We start from the raw sequence: 19393 nt of genomic DNA, 5'->3' as shown, positions 1-19393 counted from the left end.
TCTTGAGATATTTGGCATGTTCCATATTTAATGCAATTGTTGCATAAAATAGTCATCTGTATCTAAAATACCTACATGTAACAAGAAACAGGATAAGCAAGTAAACTGCTACAAGAATATAAGCTTTATATAGGCATATATGTAAAGTTCTATACTTTGTACTGACCATGGGTATGTGTCAGCCTCTAAAATCTGATGTGTGTCCTGCAAATGTCCCACTATGGCCATTTGAAAAGGTGGCAACCCAAGCCTAAGAGGTTCAGTCACCAACACAACTCCAATGAGTGCAAATAAATGTGACAGAAATACACAAGACAGCTTTCATGTAGCAACATTTCATTACATACCAATGTATTTCTGAAGGGATTGAAGGACCAACATCACCTGCATGCTATACAGGAACCAATTAACAATGGCTTAATGAATCAGCCTGCAATTACCATAGTATTAGTCTACTAAAGGATAGGTCTTCAAATAAAGAAGGAGCCCTCACACACATATCAAATATGTATAAATTCAGTTCTTACATACCTGCATCTGCTATGTATACCCACCTACATCTCCCCCACACCTGAAACAATTGCAATACAGACTGTAATAACATCACAAACATCCACTCACTCTATGACATCTGCAGACGTCTTAACATACCTTGTCAGAGACACACTATAATGGCCCTATGTGAAATCGTTGCTGTTGTACAATGGAACAGACGCCGATGTTACAGGGTTTGGTTGCAATAATCCCATATCAGACGGCTGATATACTCACATGTAGAACTACATCCTCTAGCCATTACACACAATCCATGGGGGCCATGAAGTTAATATATCTCTGTGTGTCTCCATATAGCTGTTGCAATTCATCACAAACAACACATCCAGGGCATCTTCCTCGAAGGTAGGGCAAAGGGACAACGCCCAAGTGGAGTATTCAGTTATACCCCACTGTTGCCATGTTATTGGCTAATGGAATAGCTGCACAGCAGATATGCATGTAATCATCTACTCCAGAACACCAATTGGTGGCAGGATACCACATGTTATTGATATCTAAGTATAAAAGGATGGCTTGTCATACATTCAAACCATATGTACATACCAGGAAAACGTTACAACAGAAAATGAATAAGACTTATATTACCGTCAACTCGGGATACTAATAAGGCATGTAGAACACTCAGTATGTCAGTGTATGTAGTACCTGTTCTGTAATAATTAAACAATACGCAATGCATATAGTGGGAAAAGGTATTATGTAGTGATGTATTGTTGAGCATAGTAACGCTCATAGAAATTGTGTGTACTGCTGTAGGCCACAAAGTAAACACCTCATACACCACAAGGGATGCTATATAAGGACTTTGAACACAACAATTCCACTCCAGCCGCTGTCAGTGGCAGGGTTGGTCCAACAAGTATGCGCCATAACAGAGGATAGTATATGTTGATAACAGTAGGCATATGTATGAGCGTATAACTGAGAATAGCATGTCTAAGTTGGTTCTGCTGTGCACTTATGACTTGCATTTTGGGATATTGTTGCAAAAATGTGAAATGTACAGTATTGTAGGTAGATATGTCTAACATTTTACATAGCATTACTGTTATGTTATGCAACCATCAGGTATGTCTGTTGGCATGTGCAATATACAATAACAGGATACATATGACTTGTAGTCACCAGACAGTATATCAGCATGATAGCTAATTGAAATGGAAGATCTAGTCAATTATCCATGCACAAAGGACATGTAATAGCTTCATAGGGTCATAGTTAGGTACTATGCTGTCTGGCCAAGGCCATTTGTAAGCCTAGCTACAGTGTTTTCACTTGCAGCACCTCCCTAGGTTAGTCTCCTGTGCCTGTGAACAGCAGAGCCATTCATTTCCTATGCTTCTGTACAGCAGAGTCACTGCAGTGATCCCTGGTGTACATGTCTGTCTCCCATCCACCCATTGAGGTATCTCTTGAAGAGTGCTAGTGAGGGTCCCTGCCTGATGTACATAGGAATCATGTTCCAAAGCATGGTGAGTGACCGGGTCAGGAATGTATCCCTCCGGCACATCCTAGTCATTGTTGCATTTAGGTACATATCCCAGAGCATGTGGATCTAAGGGGCTTTTGCTTATGTGGAACATATCCATCAATACTGTTTTGGACATGGGCCTTGTATGTTCAGCAGAGATCACCTCTGAGTATTCGGTATGCAAACGAGTACAGTTGGGGTTTCTGTAGTTGGGCTGCATACATCATCCTTTGGAGGTCAGTATTCCTCTCAGTGTGGTAATGTTGTGGTATTTAAAGCTGTTGCTGTCATCTCATAAGGTACATGCCAAATGGGGTGTTGTACCCTTTAATGTGTTTTATAAGTCATGAGTAGAGAGGCACAATGGCTGCCTTTGTTCTGGCTACAAACCCATTAGAAATTGGGGGGGCCACGTAGAAGGATATCCACACCACCTTAGCAATATGGTTATCAAAGGAGTGAATGCTATCTACTTGGGTTCTAAGATCCCTTATTACATCTTATGTATGTAGGGGACTACCACCTATGTGATAGTCTGCGGGTGATTGGTGTAATCCAAAGGGGATGTATATGCACCTTGTGGCATGCAGCTTGAGGCCATGTTATTGACACCAGGTATCCATCCCAGTGACACCCTTATGGAGGGTGTCTGTATCAGCTGGGGAATCAATCATGGCCCCTAGTTTGCAGTCATCTGCAAACCTTTTCAGGGTAAGTCCTCCTGTGCTAGCCTGTACCTCAGAGAAGCATATACCGAACGTGAGGGGCCCTATGACCGAGGTCTGGGGGACACCAATTGTAACTGACTTACAGTAGGACCTAGGGTATGCTAATCTCACTGTGTGGGTTCTGTCCATGAGCCACTTTGCATAACATCTCGTGATATAGGGGTTAATGTGCAGGTGGATGTGTATGTTGACAATAACAGAATGGGGAACGGTGTTGAAAGCCTTTGAGAGGTTAAGGTAGGCTGTGTGGACCTCCTTACCCTCATCTACTGCCTTGGTAGCTGTCTCAAATGACTACACCAGGTTTAGGAGGCATGGTCTGGCCCTAACAAATCCAAACTGGGTGGGATCAAAGGTTTGGAGGCCACCAATGTCTCTGTGAATGAGATCCATGATGATGTGCTCCATAGCCTTGCAGAACAGTCTAGTCAGGCGTATAGGGCAATAGTTCCCCTGGTCCTTTGTGGCACCACCTTTGTGGAGTGTGATAACTGTTGCTGTGTGACATTCAGGGGTCACAATGCGTGAAGCAAGGCTATTAGTGACAATGGTGCCCAAGTGGGGAGCCATTTCATTCTGAAGTTCATGGAAATCACAGCCTGGGATGTTGTATGGTCACATGGATGCGGTATTCCTGGCTTTAGAGAGTGCAACTTTGAACTGCGTAGTTGTGATTGCAGGGACTCTGCATCATTCTTGTATAGATATGGGCCCTTTAGGGTGTGAGAGGGGTCTAAAGTTAGCACTGAACCTATCTGCCAGGATGTTGCCAATATCAGTTGGTTCTGTAATGTTCATGCCTTACTGCTGTATGTCAGAGCAGATGTGGGTATTGCCATCGAGAGTAGTGACATACCTCTAGAACACTTTGTGGTAGAACTTGGAATTAGTCACGGTTATGTTTACATAGCTAGCTTTGGAGGATGTGATAAGAGATCTCAGATTCTTACTGAGGTTGACCAGGGTGCTCCTCCACTCAGGGGATTATACTCTACTTTGCAACAGTCTCCTCCTTCTGTTGTTTATTATGTCCATGGCAGTGGACCACCAGAGTGGCCTCCATTTTTTTGGTGGGTACCATTATAGTTCTGTTTGGGATAGCATGATCCATACAGTCGGGTAAGTGCTAATTAAGTGCAGTTGTGTATGATTCCGCGGTTGTAACTGTATTGCCCATCTGCATGGGTGTCATGACGTTTACTACTGCTGTCATAAGAAGCCCGAAGTTGGCTTTGTAGAAATATTGTACTGTGTTTTCCATAAAGGGTGTGATGCCGAGATGTGGATAACAAGGGTGATTAGCGTACATTCGGATCTGACCAACGAGGAGATAACCCCAGGTGTGGAACACCAGTCACACATGTTGGTAATGACCAGGTCTAGGATATTGTTGGTCCTGGTGGTGGTGTGGATAGGTTGATCCAGGCGATTGGAAGTTATGAATCCCAGAAAGCATTGGCCTAATGTGTCGGTACATGAATAGGTATCCCAGTTAAAGGTGGGGTAGTGTCAGTCGCACATCAGTAGTGTGTCTGTTTGAACCCTACTTTCCAGTACACCAAGAAGTGAGGACCGTTAACTGTGGGGTATGGTGGGGGATCTGTAGCAAGCTACAATTTGTATAGCAGTAATGGCCAGAGTTGGTTGCACTTGGATAACCTCTGATGCATTGTGCTAAGCAACCAGCCTGGAGGTGTGGATAGCCTTAGGAAATATGGACACACCTCTGCCGTGGGTGTTCCGGTCCTGGTTACATGACTGAAAGGTGTGGTATGAGTAATAGCCTGGTAGTGCAGGGTTGCTCTCAGGAACCTAGAAGCAGGTCCCAGTTACTGCACAGATATCGAAGTGGTCCATTACAAGGAGTGCCTCGGGTGAGTGCATTTGAGATGAAGACGTCAAGCACCGAGTAGCATTACCCTCAGGTTTTGCTTGTCTGTTCCTTTTATGGTGGTGAATATGTTACTTAAACTGTGCCTAAAACAGGCACTATAGGAGCAGCAAGAGCCTTAGCCATTATCCAGAATCCCAGGGCCGACAGGTGTAGGCCATCTGTGCCAAAGCATCGTGTTCTGTCGACATGTCATTCAAAGCAGACAGATACTGGATACCCTTGGAATGACACCAGAAGCATAGCCAATTGTTGAAGTAAGTCATTTTGTCCTTGTACTGCGTTATCAGCCTGGACGATGGCAGAATGCTACTCAGGGCTAGGGTGATACCTGCCTGGGCTACAAGATCAGAGAGCTATTCCATGTCTCTTTACATGTAGTCCAGGAAGGTACATCTCATGGCATTCACACTAACATGAAGAATGACACAGTCATATTGTACCTGTTGAGGAGTGACCTGTGTGCATAGGTTATGTTGCAGATCCTGTTACCCGACAGGCAGCTGACAGTAACTATCACCTTGTGTAGCCTGCTGAGTGGGACATCAGTGTGAACGCCTATAGAGTCACCTATGACTAGTGTGTTGGGTACGTTATATCGCCCTATTGGCTGTGGTTGATGGGCACACTGAGTCTGTGGGCTATAAGTAATTGGTGTTGTGTTGGGGGATGGGGCTGCCTGCATTTCTGCTTTGGGGTTCTCTGTTGCCTAGACAGAGTAGTATTGAGAGGTTCTGCAAATGTTGTAGTCTTACTATGTGTGGCCTGCGGTGGTGGAGATCTAGTGAGACTATGTGATGAGTGTGGTGTGGTGCAAACGTTTAACATCCCCACATGATTGTCAGGTTCAGTCTGGGTTGGAGAGAGCTTTACCTCCAGCATGGCTAGATATGTGCATCTCCCACAGGTTGTAGTGTTGTATGTTAGGAGGGGAGTATTGACTGTGTACACGAGACAATTTCTATATTGCCTCATGATGCTCATATTCATCATATAGACAGGCGATAACACTGGGAATTGACACTTGGACATGCCTGAATATTTAACTATTTCCCACTAGATATGTGAGGAAAGTGTGTACAAGAGCTGTTTTACTCTAAGCAAGAGGGAAATGTAAGTACAAACAGTGTTTACCTGTAGGTAATGAGTAGGATTGAGTGCTATAGTAATTAGTAGCTCATGTAGTGCTTACATGTTCTGAACAAGTGCTGAGCATGAATAAGCAATACAGATAGGGTGTTGGATAATATAAACACACTGCTCCCTCCAACAGGTACACAATCACATATCCATGTACACTACGGAGCCCATGTAACCATAATTATGATGGTACAAGGTGCACTCAGGCTGCATGGGACCTGTCCACATCCCTGGTTGTATCATACACATATGGCAAAACAGTTTGCTCTACACATACACATCATGCAAAACATAGCTTCATGTCAGTCTGTGAAAACACTAATGGTGTACACCAACAGTTGTCACAACCCACAAAGTGGAGACACCACTCATAATGGGAGGCACTGCACTACTACCCTGCTGAGTCTGGTCTGAAAGTCCATGAACCTTAATCAAAGTATATCTTGTTAGCAGTACAGATGTAGATAACAGTACAGATGATTTCGCACTGCATATCATACCTGTGACAGATCATAGGACATCATCACCCATACTGTGTTCCACCTACACTCAGTATACTAGATGTACATTTGTATGTAACAGGAGTGTTCTGCCAGTGGACTGTTGACAGAACCAACACTGCAAAAGGTGTCTGAGTAATATGTGCATATCAAACCAGTGCCAGCTGCAGTAAAACAGGGTTAATTCATTGTACTCCCCCTCATTGTAGCCCATACCACACAGACAAATGTAAGGCATCTGCCTATGTAAGTATGTGAATGGCTATGACCTAGGAGCAATAGCTGACTCAGTGTTGTGGACAACATACAGAAGGGGCTTTGTGGGTGAGGTGTGTGACATATGTGCACAATCTGACAGCTGCATATTGCATTGTCACCGCTGGGTTAATAACCCTGTACCCATGAACTACCACCTAGGCAGTGGTCAACATAATGGACACTGTGTGTAAGGAATGCTGCTGTGCAGTTTACCTCCCTGAGCTAGTGACATCACCAAGCCTATTAGGTAGTCATAAGAGGCAACACTAGTCATGACATGGTGCCATCCATGAACATGGAGATCATTGTACAGCCATACTCATCACTCAAATGACCAATATCGGATCACATATCACCTTTAAGGGGTATTGGCCATGTTTGGATGGCTGACACCAGCCTTCACAATCCTCATCTCCACTATGTAGCATGATGCCTACCCTGTCTAAAGACATGTCCAACACTGTGATGTTGGACATGCTAACATACATATCCTGATCAGAAATGCATACGTCATGGACATCCACCTTCCTAGTACAAGGATCACCACATGCTGGACAGGTCCTTGAGCCATACAAGTTACATACTCCTGCCATACTATGCTTCCCTGTCCAGCAAAGCTGCACATTTCACCTCTGTCAGACATGGTGTGATGACCGCATGATAGATGTATAATTAACCGTGTGGATCAGTTATGTTGCACTACTTAACCTGGCACCGGAAACACGGATATCGGCTAGATCTAGGTAACCTTACATCCTAGGCTCATACATGGCCCAGGGCATGCAGACTACTAGATGACCTTGGCCGTACATGCTATAGTTGATAACCATCCCTGCAAATACCATCAGGCTAGCCAGTGTCCCATGTGTATCATATGTGCAACACAGGCGATACGTGGCAGGATGTTGAACTGCTGTACATTGCCGTGTAGATGTATATGGCAAAACACATGCATGTAAAGGCTTCCATGTGCATGTCTGCATTGTCACAGGTCATGTCCGTTAAGGCAGTGTATGTGTTTATATGTGACATATACACAGCATAAACATAGACAGCATTAATGTGAACACATCCAGGCATGTGCTGATAGGTAAGAACACCAGTACAGGCAAACAGACATGCCCACATCAAGACAGCATCCACATGGAGTATGAGCAATGTAATCAGGTGGCACACATATATGGTGATAATATCCAATCTCCAATGGGTATCACATGTGTGTGGCACAAACATGTCAGTGGTGTCAGTGTCATGAAGATTTGCAAAGACAACTATTTATATGCACTAAATGTGATACACATGTATGTGCAGCTGTATCTCTGTTCATCTCTGAGATACTGTGGCCTGTCTCCATCATTATGTGTTCCAGGTATGCTGTGAGCAAGGTTCCCAGCCTATACACGCTTGGAGGATGAGGCCCTTATACCTTACCTCCAAGACAATTATAATGTCCTGTTTAGCCATGTGCTACAGGATGCACAGCAGCTGGATGACCTGTGGCAGGAACTTTGCAGGAGGGTAAATAATGTGGGTGGCCATGACCACACATACCAGCAGGTGCGCAGACACTGCACAGACCTGATCAGACGTGCGAACCAGCGTGTGAATGCAATCACCATGGAACAAGGTGCAACAGGTGGTGGGCCACCAACCCAGCCCCCACTCACATGTACCAAGGAGCTACTGGCCAACCTGGGGACACCATCGGAACAGCATCATCCACAAGCCTTAGCTGACATCGTGGAGGTGGGTGTCACTCAACCGCCGAGCCTGGAGTTGCCTGGTAAGTCACCACTGCACATATAACTATTATATCCCATATAGTTGCATGTGTCACTGTACAATATGTAATGTAACATCATATGCAAGGCATGTATACACACATGCCGCATACTATAATATGCTATACTCCATAAGTATATCCTATTGTACTGGCAAATGTGTTAACATGCACATTGCACCCTGTAGCTGTCATACAGGCATGGATAATGATCATACTACTGTATCACCCCTATATAGGTACCTCTGGTGTTCTGCTAAGACAGCAGGCCATTGCAGGTGAGAGAGTTATAAGTATCAGGCATGTTAATGCATAGATCTATTTGCTATGTGGCCAGTTAACACATGTACACATAATGTATGGTCTGGTCACAATATATAGGTCACGTCTGCAATCCATCACAATGGCTACCCATGTGCAATACTTACAAATTAAGTGAAACACCGACATGAAACCTCAGAAACTGTCATTGCTAGATGTGTGGACAGCTGCGCATACAATGGTGGAGGTGTTGTTCAATGTAGGAACATGTACTACACATCAGAACTACACATGTGGGGTACACAAACAGTACTACACAGTGAGCTGGAGTATGGGCAGCCCACAGGATTCACCATTGTGGATTATGCCCCTGCTATGAGTGCATACATTGTGATGTGCCATCTGACATGTCCATGACATTAAGTGGGCTGGCTGCAACATTGTCTCACTATCCCATAAAACATATCTGACATACCAAACATACAACCCTTTGTCGGCATAACCCTGTGGACAGTGGAGTATATGACATCTATGGGTGTATGTCATATGTGACAACACAGACATGTGAGATAGACTGCCATCACAACCGTTTGGCCAACACATGTTCACACATGGCCATGGAGGATGGCCAAAGACATGTAGCAACACACAGTGGATGTGATTTGTTTGTGTGTACACCCTGTTGTACATTGGCTACACATGGTCCAACTATAGCCTTTGTTGAATGGTTATATTGCAGATGTGAAACACTGGACATCCTACAGGCCTGTGCACAGCTTGTGGAGGCGTAACATCATTCGACCACATAAGATGTGTTGAACATCATGACTGTGTCACAGAATGACAGTAGTCACCTGTACAGCATCCACATACATACACAGACAACCACATCAGGCCACAGATACAGTACATTTCCCTTGCTGCTGTTGGACATCACTGTCAGCCATGCATCTCGTGTGTGTGGTACACAAATGTCATGTGGGACATGGTGTATTGACAAGTCTGCCATGTGTGGACATGGTTGCCAGGCAGCTAAAATATGTTTCCAGATGTGCAGGGGTGTCATCCGTATGGCCTTCGGTGACCTGTGTCACACATTCCACATCATGGTTTCAGTGTGTATACACCTCAGCGATGTGGGTCACAATCCACAGTGTGTATGCACACAGTCATGGCTATGCACTGTGTCTGTAATTCACACTGTATAGCAATATAGACACCTCATAATACCCTTCAATGGTCATGCACATCTGCTAAATGTGCATTTCATCTGTAGGGCAGACAGATAACACTGCAATGTGACACCATTACCCCACTGTATATGTGACAGGACACCATTTTGTTAAACATGTATGCATGTCAATGCACACATCAGCAGATTACATGCCATACTACATGTTAATGTCAAGGTCATATGCCACACATCAGCCATGCATACTGTTAACCTGTGCTGGTCCACATGGTGTAACTCAGGGATGCCTGCTTACTACCATGATTGTGTGAAATTCATGGCTTCTGCTATGACACATGCATGCTGTTGTGTGCAACCCAGGGATGTATGATAACTACCACTATTATTGTCTGAATTGCATGTCGTCTGCTGTATCACATGCATGTTGCATGCCTTCTGACAAATCACATGCATGGTGTGTGTCTGTGTGTGTGTGTTTGTGTGTGTCTGTATTGTAATGTAGAGTCTTTGTTTGCCTTCACAGTTGATGTAGGTGCATTACCCTCCTGCAGTCCATCTGATGTTAGTGTCCCCACAGACTCTAGCAGTGATGATGAACATATGCATGAGGCACAGGCAGAGTTGTCAGGGGCTGAATCTGTGCCATTGGTTGTCATTCCACCTATATCCCCCTCATCCCCACACACAGATCTCATGCCAACACATACCCCATCACCAGTGGCCATAGAGGAAGGACAGTTGGCGTGTGGTAGCTTGGAACAGGAAAGTGTGGTGGCTACGGAAGGTGTGTATTCACACCATGGTGTCAGGCAAATGACTGGAGATGGGCCACACAGGCATGTGGCCAGTGCTGCTCATAGGAGGACTACTGGCTGACTTGCCCCTGCAGGACAGAGCGCAGCAGCTGGTGTTACCAGACGCATGTTTCAGGCTGTAATGGTGGCACAGGCACGTGCTGAATAGCAGAACAGAGAAGGGCAGAGGCTTCAGTGGGCTGTTAACCGTTCTTTAAATGACAACATCCAGGCAATGGCAAATGCTCAACAGCAGATTGCTGTGGTTTTGGACAGACAATTGGGTGACATGGTTGGAATCCTTGACCGTGGCATGACAATCCATGAGCGTGAGCTGTCTGTGCTGGAACATCTGAGGGTGACATAGGGCACGTGGACGTAGGCCAGCTACGTCACCTGGTGCAGGTCTACGTGAACGATCTACCTCACATGCCCGCTCCCATAGTGGCGGTAGCAGCAGCAGTTCAGTTGGTGCTGAGCTGTCGACACCAGGACACAGCAGGCCACGTGCACGTGGCCCTGGACGGTCCCAATGGGGACACAGTTCCAGTGGACATGTGTCATCGGACAGTACCCAATCTGCACCTCTGCCTGGTAGTGCCCATGCAACTCCTGGCAGGTACAGGTCATGTGGCCATGGCCAGACACCGTGAGCTGTAAAACCTGGTCTGTACAGTCTGGAGCTGTCAATAATACCCTTGTGTATGCCAGACACATGGCAGAACTGTATGCACACATACACGCACACACCAGAAACATCTGTAGGGCACCGCAACACTCACATGCATAACAACCACACATGGCCAATTAGATCACAGGCCCTAGCCCACACAGATGATGTCATCCACTGGTACAGCCTAGGCCCCTGGCAAACATTATCACCCTGTGCATATGATGATGCCTGTGCTGCATCCCTGTCATCCACGCCATTGGTGCAGGGACATGCTCATATGGTCTGATGCACAGGGTGAAAAGAATAGGGAGATAAGTGTAGATTACAATTGTTGTGTACTGTTAACATGCAGCAGACATACCATGAAGTACAGGTTTAGAATGCATTGTTATCTGTTCACAGTATGTGTCTTGATAACAACAGTAACAGCATGTTGGTAATGATGTCCTGTTTCCCTCCTTCAGGTCTAACTGCATATGCCGTTGAGTGCCAGTATTTGCAGTTTCCCATGTGTAAATGCGGACTACTTACAGGTATGTATGGCAATACCAGCATGCTATTCATAGCTTCAACCTCACTGTTAGAAAGGCTGACATTCCAAAGATGTCTACGCATCTACTGATCCAGGAGCATGGGAGCTGTGTACTAAGCTACAGTGGCTAGAGATGTGAAATCCATACCGGGTGACATCTCAGGTACAGTTACATGGGGCGGGGAGTTTACATAGCAGTCTAGCTGATGACAAGGGTAGAGGCCAGTTGATAGCTTGAGGTCTCACTGTGTAGCAGTAATGCACATTCACATTACAGGATGAGAACACACAACTACACACACACACACACACACACACACACACACACACACACACACACACACACACACACACACACACATGTATTCAGACACACAGTAACACACACACACACACACACACACACACACACACACACACACACACACACACACACACACACACACGCACACACACACACACACACACACACACTTGATAGTGTTGAGCTGAGGACCCCTGCCTATGTGGTAATCACCATTTCAGTACTGTGCACCCACATGATGCGACACAGAGAATACACATGTCACATGTACAGGTAGTCAGTAATGCCTAAGATCGACGGCATCAACAGGGTAGTAGATTGCATCACCTGGAGGGGTTAGGGGTCCTATCTGTTCACTATGGCAACATACATCTTCACTCCATGGACTAGACAGCCATACATACATACACACACTGCGGAGTCCACAATAGAATGCACCTATGTCATGCACATACAGATAGCTCACATGTGTGTGATACACACCGCACCCCTGCATATGTCTTGCTTTCTACACTGCAGTATGTACAGATCTCTACAACAGTTTACAGGAGTGTGAGTAGCAATTGGGATGTATTCCCCACCATACGTGGCATATATGGACACACAAGCAAACACACATGGCAGTACTGTGAATCAAACACCTGCTATCTTATGATACGTATGACAGACATGCAGCAGTATTGCCCGCATTACAATGTGTACCAACACTACCTTTGGCAATTGTGCTGATATATGCACACGGGAGGTCTTAAGTGTTACAGGTGTCAAGTGATTAACAGTCAGTGACACCCTGTCCGCTGTGTAGGTTGTATGTGTTCCCCTTCAATTAACAGAAACATAGCTTAGTGTTTGCACATGTTATTGTAGGATGGCTTGTGACACACCTGTGAGCTGTTTTCAGCAAACCTCCATCTGCAAAGATGGCCCACCACTTAGTTATGTCCACACATCCATCCATACCTGATGTACATCTTACCGTACTGTCAGTATATCACCATATAAAGTTGGCAATGATGGGGCTGCATTGCAACTGCATGTTGTAGTAAGACACACATCACCTGCAAACATCAGCTACTGCACATGCATGGTAGCTGAACACACAGCACTACATGTACATGTCTGTAAGTCCTACATTCCTGTCATTTAGCCATGTTTGTAGGCATTGCAATTGGTGGACATGTGTGATGACATACATGACACATGGACTGTTGTATGATATGATAGTTGTCATGGATAACCAGTACAGAGGGAATGTTAACTCAGTCAACATTGATATCACACCTTATGTACTTTTAGCATTCAACAGCCATGGACCTACCTTCCATGTGCATGTGTGTAATTGCTGTAGCCACCTGTCTGCACGAAGGACAGCAACAGCTATGCTATGTACATATGTGTTGTGTGTGTGTGTGGCATGTACATATCCACGGCAGGTACATGTATGTCATATCCAAACATGAGGGTGTTTACTGGTGTACAGCAACAGTCATCTGTTACTGCTGTATTTGACCCAGGGCCCCTGGTATGTGTACAGCTGACCTGGTTATGAACAGTGGTATCATTGCATTGCATAACACATGATGCAACTGTGTCAGTACATGGGTAGTCTGCACAGTTGATGTAGAGCTAGGTACAGTCCACTGGTCATGGGTCACATGGTGTTGTACTAATATATGTTCTACCACATGTATAGATGTGTGTTGCTGGTCCAAGGACATGGTGATGTCTGAGGGCTACATCCTAGAATGTGGCTTTTGACACTGTGATCTGCACCTGACACATCTGTGATGCCTTTTGAGGGTGTACTGGTCAGTACATGTGAGTGGCCTTCATGTACGTGGGGACACCACCACCTGGAGCGGTCCGTACCGGTGTTATGGCCCACATATCTGTATTCCAAGGTATACAGTGGTAGTGATATTGTGCACAACTGAGCCTTCAGCCTGGTGTTCCTCACTGCACAGATGTCAGTATTCCCCATTGTTGGATCTACATTGGGCAGCTGTGATTATGAACGCTTCACATCTAGCACTGTTTAGCATACACATACAATGCAGTTGTCCTCTAGGTGTCAGGGTGTTAACCTGGTCTCAGGACATTCGTCTATGAATGGCACTATATGGGCGAAGTAGCCACTCCTGGCAGGACATCACCATGGGTGGCATTAGTGTGCCAGGTTTAGATTGGTACATCTAAGGTGACGGACAGCAGCAGATGTTGTGTAGAAGACCGGTGTCAGATATATGTAGTACAGCATTCCTGCTAACAATGACAACTATCAACACCGGAGTCCATTACAATGTGTTGTTTACGTCTAACTGTAATAGCATGGCCACTGTGCCCTTCCATGTTTAGAATCAGAGTGCATACAAAACAGCCCTGTGCTACTAAGTGTGTGAGCATGCCCAGTATAATGTTGTGTAGATGGACACATAGTTCATTCCAAATGGCCGTGTGCTACTAAGTGTGTGAGCATTCCCAGTGACACCTTGTGTCAGTTATGTGCCTCTATGTGTATGGGCATGGCCATTGTAACCCTGTATAGCGATAGTAGTTGTCCAGTCAACAGATGGCCATACCCCACTTCAGGATGGATTCCTACATTGAACACAATGGTTTACAGGTATGTACATTGTAACTGCCAGCATCCATGTTGATGTCCACATTTCTAGAAGGTCATAAGACAGTCTTGAAAGATGTAGTGTCTGTGGTGCAGCTTTTATCTATGTAGTATTGTAAAAGTGGTCTGTAGATAGGCAGTTGTCCTGATCACACAACTGGCATGTGTTTGTCTCCATCTGCCTGGGGACAGAAATATGCTTTTAGACTGCTCACACTCCATACAATCCCTGTCACCATCTTTGCCAATGCTGATGATGTCACCCACCTAGAACTACACCTCTGGGAGTGCTGCGTCCCAATAATCTCAGTAACATGTTCTGTGACTGCGTAATGGTCTAGTGGGATAAGGTAGTTAGGTCAGTGTTCTAATCCCAGCCATGCCAACTGTGTGTGTGCGTCTCTCCATCTGCCTGGGGACAGAATAATACTTTTAGACTGCTCACACTCCATACAATCCTTATCGCCGACTTTTCCATTGCTGATGATGTCACCCACCTAAAAGTACACCTCTGGGAATATTGTGCTCCAGTAATCTTGGTAGCACGTTCTCTAACTGTGTAATGCTGTAGTATGATAAGGTAATTAGGTTGGTGTTCTAATCCCAGCCATGCCAACTGTGTGTGTCTCCATCTGCCTGGGGACAGAATAATCCTTTTAGACTGCTCACACTCCATACAATCCCTATCGCCGACTTTTCCATTGCTGATGATGTCACCCACCTAGAAGTACACCTCTGGGAGTGCTGTGTCCCAGTAATCTCAGTAGCGCATTCTGTAACTTTGTAATGCTGTAATGTGATAAGATAATGAGGTCTGTGTTCTAATCCCAGCCATGCCAACTGTGTGTGTGTCTCCATCTGCCTCGGGAGAGCGTAATACTTTTAGACTGCTCACGCTCCATACAATCCCTATCACCAATCTTTCCATTGCTGATGATGTCGCCCACCTAGAAGTAAACCTCTGGGAGTGTTGTGTCCCAGTAATCTCTGTAGCACGTTCTGTAACTGCGTAATGCTGTAGTGTGATAGAATAAACAGATAGGTGTATTATTCCAAGCCATGACAGGTGTGTGTGTTTGGCAGTCATATTCTATGTGTTGGTGTCTGTGAGTGGCTAGCTACTGGATGTGTTGAGAAGCGTGTTTTGCTGTTTTCCTATATAGTGGCCATAAATGTCACAATCGGCCAAGAGACTGGGTTGGCAAAACATACACATACATTCGGCAATAGGCCTGGTGAGTAATGTCAGCAGCCCTAATCTTACCCTTAATACAGTCTGAACCCATATGATGCACAGAAACACACTTGCCTTGATATTAACACCAGTATATAATGCAGGAGGTGCATGTGGTTTCATTTTCATTCTTGTCTAATGCTTTGGTGTCAAGTGGTCCGCTGTAGAGATATATATTCTATATCTACGTATGTGTGTGTATATGTATATGTGTGTGTGTGTGTGTGTGTGTGTGTGTGTGTGTGTGTGTGTGTGTGTGTGTGTGTGTGTGTGTGTGTGTGTGTGTATATATATATATATATATATATATATATATATATATAGAGAGAGAGAGAGAGAGAGAGATTAGCACACATAAATCTACATGATGGAATACATGTCCTATACTGTTGAATGCCTGTGCTGGATGATCTGAATGTAATAACCTCAGATGCATGTATATCTGCCATGGCTTAGTGGGAAAGCACATTGTCTGTGGTGTGCAGGGTCCTGGGTTCAAGCCGTGCAGAGACTGGTTGTTTTGTTGCTGGGAAGAACAAGCGACATTGAATATGGTGATAGTAAGGTGCTTTTAACCAGTTGTGTGCGGATCTGTGCGACAGTAAGCAGTGATTATTTTTGGGGAGGCTCAGTATGGGTCATGTAACTATGCATTAGAAGACAATACTATGCAAACGAGGAGGAAAATAGTGATCACCAGGGTGTGATGCAGATCCCAAGAGTGTATGTGTATAGATAGACGGGTGCAGGACTCGAATATAGGTGAAAGCATGGGGGGGTGTCAGGCATACTGTACGTACATTGGAGCCCTGTGTCTCGGGATTGCTCTTGGCTTATCATGCCTAAGCTAGGGGTGTATCTATACCTGCCTAGTGCAAATGGGAGGGAAAACAGCAGTAGGAGAGTAGTCCAGGTGAACAAGCTGGGCAAACAGGTGATAATTATCACAATCAGCAGATTACAGGCCCAGCCTGGCCCAGAACAGTACGATAAAGTGAGCAAGCACCATACCCTCAGGTTTTTCCTCACTCTACACCACCGGTGTATACATGCGGGGAAATTTTACAAAACAATCCAACAAAATGAGAAGGACTGCAGCAGGCAACATAGACCAACATGTGCAGGAGGCTGAGGGTGGTGAGGATGTGAATGCTGCTGAACAACCCTCAGTGAGGAGACAGAGAACACTGTACAGACCCAGGGTAACCTACCAGTGGCTACATGAGCTGGAGATAGTGGAGCACTATGGGGTGGACAGAGACCTCCTACAGCAGCTTGTTGAGCTGTGCCGGCCACACCTGACACATTGAACAGGCCAAGGGAAACCCATCCCAGTGGATACCAAGGTATGTGTACGCCTAGGTATACTAGCCACAGGTACCTCCCAAAGTACAACTGGGGATATCATGGGGATCTCACAGGCATCTGCATCTAGTGTATTCCACCAGTTCCTGGATGCCATGTCACCACATGCCAGTGAACATGTACATTTCCTCAACACACGTGAGGTGTTGACCAGCAATTTGCGTCCCTTCCACCAAATGCCAGACTACCCTGGGGTAATGAGTGCTATAGCCTGCATGCATGTACGCATCAAAGCACCAACCGGTGAGCAGGGTAGGGCCTACATTAACCACAGGGGCATCCCCTCCATCAACTGCCAGGTCATATGCGATGCCCAGGGCATTATATTGAATGTGTGTGCTGGCTGCCCTAGAAGCTATGATGATTCCGATATATGGCATCTGACGCAGCTGTACCACAGCTTTGCCAATATGGACATCCCCTACGGTCATCTACTGGGGGATGCTGGGTACCCAATGGAGCCGTGGCTGATGACACCCATCAGAAATGCACACACATCTGAACAACTACGCCATAATGAGGCACATGCACAGGCCAGACATATAATAGAGCATGTGTTTGGGATGCTCAGGTCACAGTTCCAGTGTCTGGACACATCCGGTGGAGCCTTGCAGTATTCACCAGCTACATGTACCCAAATTGTTATGGTATGTGCTATGCTACACAATATGATCCTGCGGAAACAGCTGCAGCAGGAACAGCATGGGGCAGGACCACACAGCACCCCACCAATGCCAAGGCCTGTACAGGCACAGAGTTACTCGGAGGAGAAACAGCCTGAGCTGGACCCAGTAGGTGGAAGGAGGTGAGCCCAGTATGATCTGGCCTTGGCAAAGAGGCAATGCATAGCATATGCACTGGCACAGTAGATACCCAGGGAATGTCACCCTCTCTGACTGGCACAGACAGTAAAAGGGATGTCAAACATGACACTACCTGTGCTCAGTCATGTATAGGAAGTGCACTTTGTGCATCCAACATAGGCAGCCCTCCAGCACCATCCTCAGGTCTGGCATACCCTGAAGGCAAGTCAATCAACCTACCAATTGGCAGTTGTATTAGAATGTGTTGTTACCTGTATCTATGGTATGGATGTGAGCATGCATGGGAATTTGGTGGCCGAATGCTAAGGCAGTGGACAGTAGATGTCCATAGTGGCACCATGACATCTGTAGCACATACTGGGGTCACCATAGTAGCCAGTAGTACACAGGGTGTCATAACCCACTGCTGGTAATAGGCTGAGCATTATGTGTGTCCATACAGCACACACAAGTCTCAACCAGCTGGACAGGTGTAGACCAACACAGACAAATGCTGTACTATGGCCTCTGAATATGCCCAATGGATGACCCCCCCCCACAGACCCACACAGACAGACTACAGCAGGCCAGGCAGTTGGATGTAGGTTGTGAAGTCTAGGATGTCTGAAACTATGTTGGTAATTAAAGCTAAGATCTGGAGTACACTGGTATTCTTCTAGCCAGCACAATAGGTAGGTCTACATACTGAAATGGAGTACCTGACATATCACTACAGTAGTAGCAAAAGTGTACAAGTGTCAGCTGTGCCTCCCTTCCAACGTACACATGTAACAGTCAGGTGTGCCACCCCCGGTGCTGTGTAGGAATGTGGATACAGTTGGATGTCCCCCCACGCTGTGCAGAAATGCAGCAACAGTCAATGCCACATGACCGATGGATACCCTGCAGATGCAGCATGCCACCTGTCAGTGTACAATGCAGAGTTCGGCACCACAGTACTCACTACCTGGACATGTAACACATGCAATACAGTTGACCATACTGGGCATGCTCAAACACATGAAGGTATGACGGCAGTGTCAGTTGACAACAGGCGGAATGGTCATACTGGGCATGCTCACACACGTAAACAAAAGACGGCCAGGTTTGCAAACACCAGTGGTCTGGACATATTTGCCGGTACATTGCTATACTGTTGGATGACTGTGCTGTATGATATGTGTGTGGTACTGTCTATTGTCTGTATATTTGCCATGGTGTATTGGTAATTCACATTAGCTGTGTGTGCAGGATGTTGCTACCAACACTTGCAAAGAATGGTTATTTGT

Source organism: Protopterus annectens, chromosome 9.part0 (genome assembly GCF_019279795.1).
Source record: "Protopterus annectens isolate FY-2018-M chromosome 9.part0, PAN1.0, whole genome shotgun sequence".
In the NCBI taxonomy this organism is placed as follows: Eukaryota; Metazoa; Chordata; order Ceratodontiformes; family Protopteridae; genus Protopterus; species Protopterus annectens.
Note: the sequence above shows the minus strand (reverse complement) of the source record.